The sequence below is a fragment of the Nomascus leucogenys genome, chromosome 23 (assembly GCF_006542625.1).
Source record: "Nomascus leucogenys isolate Asia chromosome 23, Asia_NLE_v1, whole genome shotgun sequence".
Taxonomy (NCBI): domain Eukaryota; kingdom Metazoa; phylum Chordata; class Mammalia; order Primates; family Hylobatidae; genus Nomascus; species Nomascus leucogenys.
In genome coordinates this window covers 18,821,937-18,835,955 of record NC_044403.1, presented here as the reverse complement: position 1 = coordinate 18,835,955, position 14,019 = coordinate 18,821,937, and positions in this window count along the sequence as shown.

The window sequence follows — 14,019 nt, the reverse complement described above, 5'->3', positions numbered from 1 at the left end:
AGTAAGATGCATCCAAATTGGAAGGGAAGAATAAAACTGTTTCTGTTTGCAGATGACATATTCATATAGACAGGAAAGCCTAAAGACTTGGAACTAACAAACAAATTCAGTAAAGTTGCAGGATACAAAATCAACCTATGAAAATCAGTCATGCTTCTATACATTAGTAATCAACTATGTGAAAAATAAGAAAACAAAGTTGTTGATAATAGCATCAAAAGAATAAGATGATAGATGGCCGATTATCAGCAACTAGTGTGAACGGCTCTCATGGAGAGGAAAAGAAGGGTTGGGTAAATACAACACCTTCAATGGAAACATCCAGGTACTTGCATTGGAATTCATCAAGGAAACAAATTGACCCACAGAGAATGAAGAAAAGCAAGACAGGACAATGGCCCACCTGGGAGCATCATGGAGCCTGGTGATCCTTCTCTGCCCAGGGAAGTGGCGAGTGAATGAGTGACAAAACCACACTTCTTCCATAGATCTTTGCAACCCTCAGGTCAGGTGATCTCCTTGTGAACCCACTCCACCAGGGCCTTCAGTCTTCAGTCTGACAGACAGAGCTATGTGGAGTCATGGCAGAGCAGCCGCTTAGACATGTATGGAGACCCTGGAGCCTTAGATACTTGGGCTTTCTGGCAAAATAGCCACAGCTCTGGCAAAGTGGAAGGTTGAATTCCTTTACATACTCCTAGAAAAGAGGCTGAATCCGGGGGGCTGAGCAGCAACAGCCCACAGGCCCCATGTCCATGGCACCTCACAAGATAAGACCCATTGGCCTGGAATTCCAGCCAGCTACATAGTATTGGAAGACCTAGCCAGAGAAATCAGGCATGAGAAATAAATAAAGTGCATCCAAATAGGAAAAGAGGAAGTCAAACTATCTCTGTTTGCAGACAACAAGAGTCTATATTTAGAAAACCCCACTGTCTTGGCCCAAATGCTCCTTCAGCTGATAAACAACTTCAGCAAAGTTTCAGTATATAAAATTAATGTACAAAAACCACTAGCATTCTCATACACCAGCAATAACCAAATCAGAAAGGCAACCCCATTCAAAATTGCCACACAAAAAAATAAAATACCTAGGAATACAGCTAACCAGGGAGTTGAAAGATCTCTACAATGAGAATTACAAAACACTGCTCAAAAAAATCAGAGAAGACACAAACAAATGGAAAAACATCCCATGCTCATGGATAGGAAGAATTAATATCATTAAAATGGCTATACTGCCCAAAGCAATTTACAGATTCAATGCTATTCCTATCAAACTACCAATAACATTCTTCACAGAACTAGAAAAAATTATTTTAAAATTTATATAGGACCAAAAAAGAGCCTGAATAGTCAAGGCAATCCTAAGCAAAAAGAACAAAGCTAGAGGAATCACATTACCCAACTTCAAACTATACTACAAGGCTACAGTGACTAAACAGTATGGTATTGGTATAAAAACAGACATATAGACCAATGAAACAGAATAGTGAGCCTAAAAATAAGGCCACATATCTATGATCATCTGACCTTTGACAAAGCTGACAAAAAAAAGCAATGGGGAAAAGACTTCCTGTTTAATAAATGGTGCTGGGATAACTGGCTAGCCATATGCATAAGATTGAGGCAGGACCCCTTCCTTATACCATATATAAAAATCAACTCAAGATGGATTAAAGACTTAGATGTAAAATCCAAAACTAAAAAAACCTAGAAGGCAACCTAAGCAATACCATCCTGGACATAGGAATGGGCAAAGATTTCATAATGAAGACCCCAAAAGCAACTGGATCTAATTAAACTTTAGAGCTTCTGTACAGCAAAAGAAACTATCAACAGAGTAAACAGACAACCTACAGAATGAGAGAAAATATTGGCAAACTATGCATCTGACAAAGGTCTAATATCTAGCATCTATAAGGAACTTAAACAAATGTACAACAGAAAAACAAACAACCCCATTAAAAAGTGGGCAAAGGACATGAACAGACACTTTTCAAAAGAACACATACAAGTGGCCAATAAGCATATGAAAAAAGCTCAATACCACTGATCATTAGAGAAGTGAAAATCAAAACCACAATAAGATACCATCTCACACCAGTCAGAATGACTATTATTAAAAAGTGAAAAAGTAACATATGCTAATGAGTTTGCGCAGAAAAGGTAACCCTCATACACTGTTGGTGGGAGTGTGAATGTGTTCAACCATTGTGGAAAGCAGTACAACAATTCCTCAAAGAGCCAAAAGCAGAACTACCATTCAACCCAGCAATTCCATTACTGAATATATAGGCAGAAGAAGATAAAGCATTCTACCATAAAGACACATGCATGTGAATGTTCATTGCAGCACTGTTCACAATAGTGAAAACATGGAAGCAACCTAAATTACCATCAGTGATAGACTGAATAAAGAAAATGTACATATACACCATGGAATATTATGCAGCCATAAAAAATGTGATCATGTCTTGTACCAAAACATGGATGGAGCTGGAGGTCATTATCTTTAGCAAACTAAGGCAGGAACAGAAAACCAAATACCACATGTTCTCGCTTATAAATGGGAGCTAAATGATAAGAACTGATGAACACAAGGAAGGAAACAACAGACACTGGGGTCTACTTGAAGGTGGAGGGTGGGAGGAAGGAGAGGAACAGAAAAGATCACTACTGGGCACTGGGCTTAATACCTGGGTGATGTAATAATATGTACAACAAACCCCTGTGACATGTGTTTATCTATGTAACAAACCTTCACATGTACCCCCAAATCTAAAATAAAAATGTTCGAAAAATAGGATACTTAGAAATAAATTTAATCAAGGAAATGGAAGATCTGTACACTGAAAACTGTAACTGAAACATTGATGAAAGAGATTGCAGAAGACAAACGTTAATGGAAAGATATTATGTATCTGTGGATTTGAAAAATTACAATTGTTAAAATTTTCATACTACCCAAGGTTATCTCCAGACTCAATGCAGTTACTGTCAAAATTCCAATGGCATTTTTAGCAGAAATAGAAAAAAAAATTTAAATTTTGCATGGAACCACAAAGACCCTGAGTAGCTAAGGCAATCTTGAGAAAGAAGAACCAAACTTGAGGCATCACACTTCCTGGTCTCAAATTATATTATAAAACTGCAGCAATCAAAACAGTATGATACTGGCATAAAAACAGACACATGGACCAATGAAACAGAATTGAGAGCTCAAAAATAAACCCACCCATATATGGTTAACTAATCTTTAATAAAGGTGCCAAAAATACACAATGGGGAAAGGATAGTCTCTTCAATAAATGGTGTTGGAGAAACTGGATATTCACATGTAAAAAAATGAAATTCAGCCAAGTGTGGTGGCTCACGCCTGTAATCCCAGCACTTTGGGAGGTCAAGGCAGGAGGATTACTTGAGCCCAGGAGTAAATGAGCTTGGGCAACATAGTGAGACCCCTATCTCTATATTTACCAAAAAATAAAAAATAATAAAATTGGATCCTTATCTTACATCATACACAAAAACCAACTCAAAATGGATTAAAGACTTGGGCCATAAAACTAGGAAAAAACATAGGAGAAACTCTCCTTGACATTGGTCTTGGCAATAACTTTTTTGATAGGACACTAAAAGCACAGGCAACAGAAGTAAAAAGAAACAAATGGACTCCAGAGATGAATAAGTTGAAATGCTCCAAATGCACTTTCTTATCTACAATGTTGAGGAAATAGCATCTATTTCATAAGAATGCCTTTTGAAAGTTACGTGAAATAAGTGTGTAATGCTTGGCTCATGGTAAATGTCCAGTGATCATATTTATGATTGCTATATTCTTTGCCATTGTTATAATTACGAATTTCTTGCTTTCAGCATGACGATAGCCTAGCATGGAGATACAGTTTGTGATGAGATCACATTGAAGGGAACCATTAGCTACGCGACAGCACTGGTAGAGGTTGTTGTGTGTGTATGTGTGTAGCTGTGAGCAATGCAGTCAGGAAGAGTAGTAATTTAGGTGAATCTTTCTACTGGTCTCCATTTCCATCATCTCATGGGTGAACTATTAAAACAGCTTCCAAATAATCTTCCTGTTCTCACACCTGTTCCCCAACTCGTCCTTCAAATTGTAGCCATCTTGTCTGTTCCCCCAGCAGTAAGAATGTAAATGGCGAGAAACAGTGACCTCGTTATATCATTCTTGACTGTGTAGTCAGTGTCTGACATGGAGTCTGGCAGATAGCAAGCACTCAATATATTAATATATATGTAGACTGAATTAATAAGTGATGATTTAAAAGACTCTGCCCTGGCATGCCTATCTTTGCCTAAAGGCACCCTCTTGCACATTGACCATGTCTTCATGGCCACTGACTTGGCAAAATTGGTAAAATACTATGCTGATGTGGATATCTGTAAATGTAGCGTTTGTAAGTTAAGCTGAAACTTTCATATATACTATTTCTCTTTCTGAAAGTCACCAAACTTACACAAGAGATGTCAGTTAAAGACATTGTGATGGTTAATTTTAGATGTCACCTTGACTGGCTTGGGGGATGCCAGATGGCTGGTGAAGCATTGTTTCTGGGTGTGTCTGTGAGCGTGCTTCCATAGGAGATTGGTGAGTGAGTCAGTGGCCTGAAAGAGGAAAACCCACTCTTGGTGTGGGTGGCCACCATCCAGTCATCTGGGGTCCCTGCTCATGAAAACGAGCAGAAAAATTATCTCCTTCTCTCCCTTCTAGAGCAGGATACTTTTTCTCTTCCTACCTTTGGACATCAGACTCTAAGTTCTTCTTCAGCTTTTGGACTCTAGGACTTGCACCAGCAGCCTCCAGGGTTGGGGTAGGGGGTGGTCTCAGTCTTCACTGCTGCACTATGGGCTTCCCTGGATCTGAGGCTTAGGACACGGACTGACCATGCTACTGGCTGTGAGTCATGCTATTGGCTTCTCTGGCTCTGCAGCTCGAAGTCAGTCTAAGTGAAACTTCACCACTGTGATAGTGTAAGCCGGTTCTCCCCATATATATCCCCTTTTGTGTAGCCTGTTGGTTCTGTCTCTCTAGAGAACTCTGAATAATACAGATTTTGGTACCAGGAGTGGTTCTTGAGAAACAGAATTTTAAGGATAAATTTTCGTAACTGGTTTTAGGGTTTTTGAATTGGGCTATCTAATCTGACTAGATATAAAAATGCCAAAGACTCTGCTTCTAACATTACAGAGAGCACAGATAGTCCATGGCATGAACTGTTGTACAGAAAATAAATATATTTGATACTCCTAATTCACCACATGTATGAAGCAAGACACTTGGTAACCCTGTACCTGATACTTTCAAACATTTGTGAAAAACGAAGGAATATAACAATGCTAGTTGGTTGCTCCTAACACCACTGGACAAAGTGATGAAAGAAAATGGGAGGAAAGTGGATGAGGAGTGAGGGAGAAAAAATTACTTAGTGGGTACAATGTGCATTATTCAGATGACAGTTACTCTAAAAGCCCAGACTTCACCATTTGGCAATTTATCCATATAACAAAACTACACTTGTACCCCTTGAATTTATACTAAAAAAAAAGAGAAGAAAGTGATGAGCTCATGGATTTGAATTCTTGGCTCTAGGTGCTCATAAATAGCCTAAGAGCTTTTAAGTGTGCTCTGAAGAAGAACCTTCTCTCCTGTAACCACAGGAAATTGCTGAAATTGCTGAAAATCAAACAAGCCTTCATCACACAATGGTCTTATGTACAATAAACACAAACGCTCAGCCTCTCAGGGTGTCTACTGTTAAGGTGAGGACATTGACTGGGAAAGACTATTTTTTTGTTTGTTTTATTAAGTTGGGATGGAGATGTGTGGGGGAACCCTGATGAGGCTGGAGACATCGGGCTCCTAAATTCTGATGAACCCTCATCCCTAGTGGCAGTAGCACCCCCACCTCAACCCCCACCCCCAGTGATATTGGCCTTTCCACCTGTGTCTGAGGGGATTAACCCTTCACTGTCTGAATAAACAGTAATGGCCTCCTCTGAGGGAGTTTCCAAGCAAGACAAGGCTGATTCTCCTCAGGACCCACCTTCATCTCTTCTCTTTGCTTCTAGCCGCATAACCAGACTCAAGTCCCAGCAGGCCCCTAAAGGTGAGATAGAAAGTGTGACCCACGAGAAGGTATACTACACTCCAAAAGAACGACTTGGGTTTTCTAATTTATACAAGCAGAAATCCAGGGAACATGTGTGGAATGGATATTAAGGGTGTGGGATAATGGTAGAACGAACATAAAGTTGGATCTAGCTGAACTTATTTACTTGGGCCCACTAAGCAGAGATTCTGCATTTAATGTTGCAGCTTGGGGAGTTAGGAAAGGCACTAACAATCTGTTTGGTTGGTTGGTTGAAACACGGATAAAAAGGTGGCCCACTGTGAGGGAGCTGGCGATGCCTGCTCTCCCTTGGTTTACCATAGAGGAAGGGATTCAAAGGCTTAGGGAGATGGGAAGGCTGGAGTGGATTTATCACTTAAAACCTGCCTTACCCCGACTGGGAGGGTCCATAAGATATAGCTTTCACCAATACTTTGGACGGAGGTCCAAACCCCGGAAATAAGGTTTTGTGATTGTTATTTTGAAAGTGTGCAAAAATCTGGGTTGCTGTGACTTGTGGCAAGGCAATTCATATGCTATAGGACAGGCTTAGCTACTGCTTAGAGGTTGGAGGTGAGGAAGTAAGCCTGGTTTCTTGAGTGTTGCTTACGGCTTTACTCAAATTTTCCTGAAAATATTTCTCTTAGTTCTTTATGCTGTGTAATAATTTCTACCAGCAAGACTAGGAGAATTAAAAAAGCAAAAAAAAAAAAAAAAAAAAAAAATGGATTCTTCTTAGAACTGGGCTTAGGCTGCCATCTTGTGGATATTTAGCTTCATATTCTAGTGATGACAAAAACAGATAAAAGTAAGTGTACACATTGTTTCTTTTTTCTTTTTTCTTTTTTTATTAATTTTTTTGCACACAAAACAATAAACATTTTCTAAAAATACATACAAACAAAAAGATGCATATCAAACATATTAGGAAGGTTGCACTTGGGAAGACGGGGAATAGAAATGGCGGGTGGGAATTAAAGAAAATAAATGAGAGAGGGACTTTGTATGGATCAATGATAATAACTCAATCCTTTATTTGACAAAGAAGAAGGAGAAGGAAGAGCAAGAAAAAGAAAGTGGGATAAAGGATCAGAAAGGGAGGAAAACAGAAAAAATTAGAGTATGACTCCAGGGTAGACCTGTTTTGTTGTCACTGGGTTGGTTGGTTTGTCTGTTGTATTTTTCATATGTTTCGCCATGTTGGCCAGGCTGGTCTCAAACTCCTAGCCTCAAGTGATCAACCCGCCTCGGCCTCCTAGAGTGCTGGGACTACAGGCGTGAGCCACCACGTCCAGCCCCCACATTGCGTCTGGCCTCCGTGGTAGACCTCCCAGACGGGGCGGGCGGACAGAGGCGCTCCTCACGTCCCAGACGGGGCGGCCGGGCAGAGGCGCTCCTCACTTCCCAGACGGGGCGGGGGGAGGCGCTCCTCACTTCTTCCCAGACGGGGCGGCCGGGCGGAGGCGCTCCTCACTTCTTCCAGATGGGCGGGCGACAGAGGCGCTCCCCACATCCCAGACGGGGCGGCCGGGCAGAGGCGCTCCTCACTTCTTCCCAGACGGGGCGGCCGGGCGGAGGCGCTCCTCACATCCCAGACCATGGGCGGCCAGGCAGAGACGCTCCCCACCTCCCAGACGGGGCGGCGGCCGGGCAGAGGCTGCAATCCCAGCACCCTGGGAGGCCAAGGCAGGCGGCTGGGAGGCGGAGGCTTCAGCGAGCCAAGACCACGCCACCTCACTCCAGCCAGGGCAACACCAAGCACTGAGTGAGCGAGACTCCGTCTGCAGTCCCAGCACCTCGGGAGGCCGAGGCGGGCAGACCACTGGAGGTCAGGAGCTGGAGACCAGCGTGGCCGACATGGCGAAACCGCGCCTCCAGCCAAAGGAGAAAAACCAGGCAGGGGTGGTGGCGCGCGCCCGCAATCCCAGGCAGGCCGCAGGCCGAGGCAGGAGAATAACGGGAGCCGGAGGCAGGGAGTCTGCAGCGAGCTGACTATACTCCAGCTCACATTTGGAGGTTTCACATAATTTACAGGTAGTTCTGGAGATCTGCCTCTATGCAGAGCCGCAAAAGCAGACCCATTCCATAGTGTACTCTTACAATCTTTGGCATCCCGTAGCAGAGACTGCCGACCAACACCTAATAATGTCTGTACCCCAGGAACACTCTGAGGGATCTCTTTATCTAGTAAAGGACCAATTCTCTCACAAATTTTAAGGAGGTAGTCTGGAGGAATGTGTGCATTTGCTGCCACCAGATCCTCCAAGCTTCTTTGGTGCTCTTTCCCCTCCCAATCTAAGCGGCACGGAATCAGCTGATGCTCCTCGAGCTCCCGCACTAGCACCTGAGCGGATTTGTTGCAGGGTCCAGACTGCAAGAACCTAGCGATCAGGTAATACAGCTCGGCTTCGATCTGGGTAGGTGCCGCCGCCATCCTGCTCCCGAGGGGGTTTGGGGGCTTCGCTCCGGAGGGGCTGGCGGGGGCGGGTCGGGGCGCTGCCTCTATTGTGGTGAAGCCCCCATGCCCGGGAGTCCCGCCGCTTCCGCCGCACTCCTCGTCCTAGTTTCGCTCTCTCTCGAATTCATCGCATCACGTTTCGACCCATGGATATTCTAGCCCAAGAGCTGAGGAGGCGGAGGAGGAAGGAGAGAGAGGAGAGGGAGAGGGAGAGAGAGAGTGAGTGAGAGAGAGAGAGAGAAGAGAGAGAGGAAAGAGACAGAGAGAGAGGGAGAGGGAGAGAGAGAGAGAGAGACGCGGGGGGTGGGGGGCGGAGAGAGAGAGAGAGAAATAGACACATTGTTTTTTAAATTGACAAGCAGAAATTGTACATATTTAGGGTGTACAATGTGATGTTTTGATATATGTGTACATTGTGGAATAGCCAAGTCAAGTAACTTAATTATGCATTCTCTCACATACTTATTTTTTTGTGGTGAGACTGAAAATCTACTCTGAAAGCAATTTTCAAACATACAATACATTGTTATTAATGGAAGTCATCATGATTTACAATAGATCTCTTAAACTGATTTCTCATATCCACCTGAAATTTTGCATCCTTTGGCCAACATCTCCCCAATTCTTCCCATCCCCCGGTTTTCAGAAAACGTCATTTTACTCTCTGTTTTGATGCGTTCAGCTTTTTTACACTTCATATACAGGTGAGGTGAGATCATGTAGTATTTGTCCTCCTGTGCCTGGCTTACTTCACTTAACATAACGTCCTTTAAGTTCATCCATGTGGTTGCAAATTATAGGATTTCCTTCTTTTTTAAGGCTGCATAGTATTCCACTATGTATATATAGCATATTTTCTTCATCCATTCATCCATTGATGGTTGCTTAGCTTGATTCTATATCTTGGCTATTGTGAATAATGCAGCAATGAGCATGGGAGTGCAGATACTTCTTTGACATACTGATTTCATATCCTTTGATATATACCCAGAAGTGGAATTGTTGAATCACATGGTGTTCTCTTTGTAACTGTTTGTGAAACCGCCATATTGTTTTCCACATGGTCGTGCTAATTTGCATTCTCTCCAAGAGGTGCACGTATATTTTTAAAAAATGCTAAAACTAGAAAAGACTTTATATTATTCACTATATGCCCTGATTTTATAAAAGAAAACACTTGAGGCTGAGAGGATAAAATGACTGGTCACCCATGAAATAAAATGATTTGGTCAATTTGCTGGGCCATTGTGATACATCAGCTATGCTTTCCTTTTGAACTCAGTAATGGAGTAAGAAGGGGTAAGATGTAGATTGGACAGACATAAGATTTGGAGTGAGAATAGGATGAGACTCAGAAATGGGATAATGGATGGTTATTTTATTACAAAATTAGTGTTTCAAAGGCAGTGTAAAAATTCTTAATAAAATTAAAGAAGAGCTTATAAATAGCAAAAGTCTCCATTATACCTTTTCCATTCTCTCCATCTCCTGAGGGCAGCTCTGTTTCTATTTTTAACCCTCTCGTAGTTACCACTATAAATTTAAATAATAGGCTTATGCCTTTATTTAAAAAATATTTATATCTTAATATAAAAGATGAGATATTAACTTATACCCTGGCTACTTTCCCTATATATTCTCATTTCCTAAATTTGATACTTACTTTATTTTTATTTTTAGATCTCCTATGGGTTATAATTTTAACTGATATTTTCTTCTTCCGTTATCTTGAATCTTTGCTTATTTAGGATGAGTGCCTTTACCCCTAACCCTTCTTTCTAACTTTCCCCATTCTAAACCTCTATACTCCCCATTCTGTCAATCACTTTTCTTCCACCTTCTCCAGGTTATTGGTAGTAACATTCTGTACACTAGCCATACATAAACCTCCCATGGTTTCCCTATAGTTGGATTCTATAATAAAAGCAAAACTAATCAATAGCAGTTACATTGTTATGACGTATGCATTCTTCTTTTTTTTTTTTTTAATAAAGCAGGACCCTTCTCTATTCATTCAATATCTGCACTTTTGGGCTCCTCAATGGAACATCTTTTCAGTACCAAGATCAAATGAAATATTTTTCCTTGCACCTCATCAATTATGTAAAGCCTTGTCAAGTTTGTTGTTTTACTTCTTTCTGATTTTTTTGATTCTTTTAAAAATATTTTACCAAAAGAATAATATGCCTTTATCATATTTTCAAGTTTTTCAACTTTTACGATTATTTGGTCTATTGCACCAAATCCCCCAACTGTTCTTGGGAAGACATCCCTATTAGAGCCTCTATCTCACTGGCCCACTCTGGATTGTTTTTTTCCAAGCTTGTGGAATAGCTATGTCATCCTAGACACGCTCTTTTTCTGGATCGTATTTGTGTTTTTCTTTCTGGAATTGTTTATAATCATCTTTTATCACTGGCACTCTAAAATTTATAGTTTTTTAAATTCATCCTACTCAGCAATAAGTGGTCTCTTTTCTGGTGAAAACTTTTGTTTTTCTCAGTTTAGGGATTTTTTTCCCCTGCTATTTCTTTAATAATATCCTCTCCTCCATTTTTTTCTGTTTTTTTCTCTCTGAGATTCTAAGTCAAGTGATGGTTTCTCTAGTTCTCTTGTGTTTTCTGTCATGTTCTATTTCTCCTTATCATTTTGCTCATATTTTGGGAGATTTTTATGACTTTGTTTTCCTATCATTCCATTGATTTTTTTGTGTCCTGTTTTTAGTCTCTTTACAGTTCTCGGCTTGCCCCATTTTCTTAGCACCCAGAAAGTTTATGAATGTAAAATATTTCTCAGTGCTTGAGTTCTCTTTTTTTCTCCTGCAGCCATTATTTCTTTTTCTCTTCTTTTTTTCTTAATGGTGCTGGTTTTTCTCACATGTCTAATCATCTTTGGGTTTGTCTCTTCCTATTTAAGAATGAAGGATGGGGATCTGGTATAGGCATCTCCTCTGATATACTGGTGTCCAGTATTGATGTCCAGATAGGCTGCTCCACCAAGCGGAAATTCTGGTAGGGAGCTTTGTTTACAAGGGGGGAGTTTGTGGAATGGCAAGTTTAGCTTTAAAATGAGAAAATGTGGAGGTGGCTGTCAGATGGGGTTCCCCCAAAAGTCAGAATGAGGTGACTTCACTCTGGAGTATGCCAACATCCCATTCGAAGGTTTAATTCCCCAGATGGCTTACAAATGTAAGCAATGAGGGAGGTGGAGAGAGAGGAATTTAACTGGCATACCTCTTCTCTGTTTATATATTCAATAAATCTGCCTGTTTCCAGGCTCCAGACCAATTCCTCCCTCCTGAGCCCAGAGCCCCTCTAGAATTCTAGTTGGCAGATCATGGCATTCCAGTCCCCACTCAGCCCCCTCGTGGAATATTCCAGGCTATAACTTCTCTGCTGTGGTCCATCAATGTACTCCCATCTGTTTTCTGTCTTGCAGGGATTTACTGAAATCTCTCCTCTACTGGTTACTCTTGCCCCCATCCCTGCTGTTTTCTTGACTTTATGTGTGTGTTTCTAAACTATTTCACTGTGTCCTGGGAAGCACAGGACATAAATGTCTGTACCCAGTCCAGCATCTTGAACAACTTGACAGCTTTCTTTTGATGTTAAATTGTTCTATTTCATTAGTGCTCATGTGGTTTTCTGATTCTCACTAAGTGCTCTTTCCTTCATGTTCTTTATGATGTTGGTTTCATGTAATGGAAATTATTGTACATCTACTTTTTAGAGTAGGAATTTACAAAGGAACTCGGAGATAGTTTCTGCTCCTTCCAATCAATAAATCAAGGGCTAACTGAGGATCTCCATTTGCTCTGGAATGTAATATGCACTTATTAAGTGCTATACAAGAAGACCACAAGAATGAAGGGATCAGGAATGACTTTTGCGTAGCCAATCACCAATGTCTGCCCTATTATTTCATACATTGGCAGCATACCTTGAGCAAATAAATTCTTAGTCTTACAGATTTTTCTTACAAGTGTTTGCCAAGGTGGTTCACTGATTGATATTCATTCACTTATTTATTCAACAGATATATTAAGCCTTACTCTGAGTCAGGCACTATGCACAATGTTAAATAACGAAAACATGGCCCATTCCCTTAAAGACCTTCCAGTTGAGCTAGATAAACTGGCACAAAGAGCGCCTGAATCATTCTGCGGTTGGAAGGGAGCCAGAGAAGGCACATTATCTGCCAGGCACTGTCTTAGGTTTTGGGAAACAAAGACGAAAGAAACTCTCAGTCCAGTGGAAAGAGACAGAGAAATGGGATAAGGGATCTGATAGAGGTTCCTGTTGTTCTAATTCTTCCATTACTACTTCAGAACTATGAACCAGGTTGAGGGAATCATTGCTTTTCTTATCCATTTTAAAGGTGAAATCAGCTGTTTTGTACATGTAGCATCTTAAACAGCTCAAAATTCAAATCTCAGGCCTTCAGAAATAATATTATTTGTTATCTCTACAAGCTTTCCTTAGGTTTTGGTACAAACACACACACACACGCACATGCACACATACTCTTTCCTCTGCCTCTAGTTCTGTGTATCTGAAGGCATCATCCCTTCTTTCTTCACTTCGCCTCTCAGTTTTTTCAATATATTTCCTTATGTCAAAATTATCTTATATATTTTGAACTCATGAAGGAGTTTCACGACTTCTTCACCTAATGAATACACACCTAGATCTGATATTCAGTTGATACGGCCATATAGGTAGTTCAGATATTGATATTTCAATGATGGGTTAATAACTCCTGTCATGATCCCCTAGGCATCCCCCATATCCCTTCAACTTAGCCTCTTCTCACAATTAGAAGTTAATGGGCTAATGCCTAACACTGCATCGGACTTCTAGGACCTCACCCATTTATTGCCCATGCCTTCTTGATTATTAAATATATTTAATATCTCTTCTGAGCTATTCACTAAGTACAGAGTTTGCAAAACTCAAATGCCTCCAAAGGCAAGTAGGTGATGGAACTGAGTGAAGCCAGCTATGTGAAACCAGAGATTGTGCCACACTTTTGAGCGCATGTGTCACTTTAGAGGTCATTTACACACAGAGGCCAGTATTATTAGATTTTCAGAAAAGGAGTGAAAAATGTTTTAATGTTAGGTTTAGAAAGGAACATACTGAGAAGTGTGGTTTTAAAAAATCCCCTTCCCCAAATAATTAAAGTTTCTGTCCACAGCATGATCAACAATTCAGTATACATAATCTGCAGCTGCTGCATGGCATTTAAATGAAGGATTAGTAAATGCATGCTAGAGCGTCAGTTATTTTTCTAACATAGGTCACCACAAGAAGTATGCACACAACAGGTTTGATTAATATCCTCAATATTTCAGTAGTTATGGTGCCTTGAAGAAGCAAAACAAATTGGAGTCAAGACATTTGTAATATTTAT